The 4015-nt window shown below is 40.1% G+C and overlaps 1 pseudogene; it reads left to right on the top strand.

Moving 5' to 3' along the window:
- The first annotated feature begins 3350 nt into the window (after nt 1-3350).
- LOC129081230 (uncharacterized) lies at nt 3351-3423 on the top strand (annotated as a pseudogene).
- The last annotated feature ends 592 nt before the right edge of the window (nt 3424-4015 follow it).

Raw genomic sequence — 4015 nt, forward strand, 5'->3', positions numbered from 1 at the left:
ACACGCATATACACACATTTCAACATCTCTGAAGTCAGGGTTCTTCTAATGATTGAAGACATCTTACAGATTGTTACAGTTGTGGGACAGTTGTAATTACCTTCATGAAATTGGTCTGAAACTCCTTTCTTGGAATCTTACTGTAAGACACAGAAGGTCAGCATGAAAAGTCACAGTCGGAAGGTCAGTGCCATGGAAGACAGTCGTTGAGATAATGGTAAAGTGCTCTTGCAAGGACTGTGTATGACACCATCCTTGATGTCACAACGGAATCTTGTGCGTAAACTCATAGATATCAATAAGGCTCAATCAAAATGTGATTTATTTATTTATATTTTTAATTTTTTTGTATTGTTCAAATACGCTTGTCTTCATTTTCCTGCCACCACTTTCTTCTGCTCCACCCACCCCCACCTCCCACACTCAACTCTTTCCCACGTTGGTTTTGTCCATGGGTCTTTCATACATGTTCTTTGATTTGATCCTTCCTCTTCTTTTCCCCATTGCCCCCCTCTCTCCTTCCCTCTCGTTACTGTTGGTTTCTTTTTTCTTTCAATGTTGCTGGTTATATTTTCCTTGCTTGTTTGTTTTGTTGATTAGGTTCCACTTACAGATGAGATCATATGGTATTTGTCTTTTGCCCCCTGGCTTATTTCACTTAGCATAATGCTCTCCAGTTCCATCCATACTGTTGCAAAGGGTAGTAGCTCTTTCTTTCTGTTGCGTAGTATTCCATTGTGTAAATAGACCACAGTTTTTTGATCCATGGGCACTTAGGCTGCTTCCAGCACTTGGCTATTGTATATTGTGCTACTATGAACATTGGGGTGCATAGGTTTTTTTGCATTGGTGTTTTGAGATTCTTAGGGTATAGTCCCAGCAGTGGAATCTCTGAGTTAAAAGGCAGTTCAATTTTTAACTTTTTGAGGAAATTCCAAACTGTTTTCCACAGTGTCTGCACCAACCTGCATTCCCACCAATAGCGTATTAAGGTTCCCTTTTCTCCACAACCTCGCCAGCACTTCTTGTGTGTTGATCTGTCTATGATGGCCATTCTGACCAGTATGAAGTGATGTCTCACTGTGGTTTTCATTTACATTTCTCTGATGGCTAATGACGCTGAGCATCCCTTCATGTCTCTGGGCCCTGTTTAGTCCTCCTTGGAGAAGTGTCTGTTCAGGTCCTTTGCCCATTTTTTAAATTGGATTGTTTGTCTTCCTGGAGTGGAGTTGTGTGAGTTCTTTATACATTTTGGAGATCAAGCCCCTGTCTAAGCTAGAAGTGCAGCCTCTGAACGCAAAACAGTTTGGAAACACCTTGACTGCTGTATTTTGCTGATATGTTCCTTTGCATATATGCACAAGAGTAATAAACAATAAAAATTGCCCTGGCTGGTGTGGCTCAGTGGATTGAGTGTCGGCCTGTGAACCTAAACGCTGTTGGTTTGATTCCTGATTGGGGCACATGTCTGGGTTGTAGGTCAGGTCCCTAGTTGGGGACGTGCAAGAGGCAATCAGTGGATGTTTCTCTCTCACACATCAATGTTTCTCTCCCTTTTTTCCTCCCTCCCTCCCCTCTCTCTAAAATAAATAAATAAATGAATAAATAAAATCTTAAAAAAACACAAAAAAAAACCCCCAATAAAAATCTACATCTAAATAAGTCTAAAATAGCTCTTCCAATAAGTGTTAAAAATTCTAAGCCTTGTGGGAGGGGGAGGACTAAGAGGGTGAGGGGGAGTCAAGCATGCACACATGTCGTTTAGCGCAGGTAAGCACTGCCTGTCACATGGCCATCTAGTTCCCGAATATGGCTTAAGCCATGCCAAAGGGGTTTCATATTTTTGCCACAAAATAATTAATAAATAATCATTTTGAAGGAGAGCTAAAAAGTTTGGTGAAAGTAACTATTGGTTGATTGCCAATCATACATTATCGGTATTAGTCGTAGTTTCTAAGTTATGCTTGGTTACATTTTTTGCATGATATGGATGTGGTCACATATAGGAAGAAACATCCCAACATCTGATGTGTAACTTTTGGCTCCTATTCTCTGATCATTGTGTCCTTTTGGATTTGTGCTACAGCTGTACAAACTTTAGCATGCTTTTGGGAGACACCATTTTACCAGAATCCACAATAGGAAGTGATCATACTTCTTTTACTAAATCATCCATATTAATATATTTTTGTCATGTTTTCAATGTGGTGTTTTCTACCTCTACTGTATTGATGAGCAAGGTATTGGTCTGCACAATGGTTCTTGCAGTGATAGTATTATATTTTTATTCAAAATATATTACAATTATTCTTTTTTGTAATTTAATTCATATTTTAATTACCATTGGGGAGGTAACATATAAACTTGGAGTCACACAGCTTTAATAAATTGAAGAATTTGCTTTTGCTTTGACAACTCAGAAAACTATAAAAAATTGAAATTATACCTCATTAATTTTTTTATGTCGATCAACAGATGTGATGTAATTGCTATCTGGAAAGAGAGCTTTGCTGTACAAGTCACTGAAACGTACTCAAAAGCGGGTGGAAGCTAGATCAGTTTTGAGCATGATAGAGGGAGCCTAAAGTTCCTTGAATAGATAGTAAAAATCTGGATTTGATGAGACTGCTCAGTGAAGGCTCAGAAGAAAATGAAGAACATGCTGGAAGCTGCAGGAAGGGTGATCTTTGATATGCAGCACCTAGCGAAATTGTCTCTTTTATTTTTCATTTTTTAAAAAATTTTATTTTAATTTATTTTTTCAAATACATTTGTCTCTGCCTTTCCCCCACCACTTTCCCTTGCCCCCTCTCCTTCCCTCCCTCAGCTCTTCCCCTTTGGTTTTGTCCATGAGTCCTTGCTATATGTTCCTTGACTTTCCCCTTCCCTTCCTTTTCCCCGCCCCCGCTCCCTCCTTCCCTCTTGTCTCTGTTGATTTCTTTTCCTTTCAGTGTTGCTGGTCTTATTTTCCTTGCATCTCTGTAGTGTTGGTTAGGTTCCGCTTATAGGTGAGATCATATGGTATTTGTCTTTCGCCCCCTGGCTTATTTCGCTTAGCATAATGCTCTCCAGTTCCATCCATGCTGTCGCGAAGTTTAGTAGTTCTTTGTTTCTTTCTGCTGTGTAGTATTCCATTGTGTAAATGAGCCATATTTTTTTGATCTAATCATCTACTGATGGGCATTTAGGTTGCTTCCAACACTTGGCTATGTAAATTGTGCTTCTATGAACATTGGGGTGCATAGGTTCTTTTGTATTGGCATTTTGGTGTTCTTAGGGTATAGTCCCAGCAGGGGAATCACTGGATCAAAAGGCAGTTCCATTTTCAGCTTTTTGAGGAAATTCCACACCTGCTCGCTTCGGCAGCACATATACTAAAATTGGAACAATACAGAGAAGATTAGTATGGCCCCTGCGCAAGGAAATTGTCTCTTGCAGTTGGTTATGTGCAAAGTAGAACTCGTAAGTGACGAGTTTGTTTATAGAGATCAGGATATTTCCAAGCAAAGCGTTGAAGGAGCTGCCTGGTTTCTTCTTTCTGTTTGTCATAAAAGGTGAAAGGAGAGAGAACTGTGAAACAAAAGGAAATAGGACTTGATGATTAAAATCTCAGCCTCCCCCCATGGCAAATTACTAAATTAAGAGGTGGCTTCCCAGCAGTGTCAAGAAAGCCTTAGGAGAAAAGGCTGAGGGTGTGGTGTTACAACCTTTTGCTAAAACTCGGAAAGATCAAAAGCACAGAGTATTCAGTCACACAAAGAACGCTTTCCAAAGACTAAGGGTGGGCCTCAACTCTTCTCTCACTCAAACCAGAGGGTCTCCAGGAGGCTGAAGTGTGTTGTCCCTCAACCATGTCAGCAGGAGGCTCAGAGAGAAAAGGGTTTATCTCGTCAAGATTGGTGGTTGTAGCTTTTCTCTAATGGAGTGAACCCCGTTGGAATCTACAGGAGATCTACAAAGTTCTGGAGAAAATTATTTCAACCAAACACTGCTAGGTTGGACTAATATGGACAGA

This window comes from Pteronotus mesoamericanus, unplaced genomic scaffold (assembly GCF_021234165.1).
Source record: "Pteronotus mesoamericanus isolate MK-2021 breed Mesoamerican mustached bat unplaced genomic scaffold, CSHL_Meso_final contig_94, whole genome shotgun sequence".
Classification (NCBI taxonomy): Eukaryota; Metazoa; Chordata; class Mammalia; order Chiroptera; family Mormoopidae; genus Pteronotus; species Pteronotus mesoamericanus.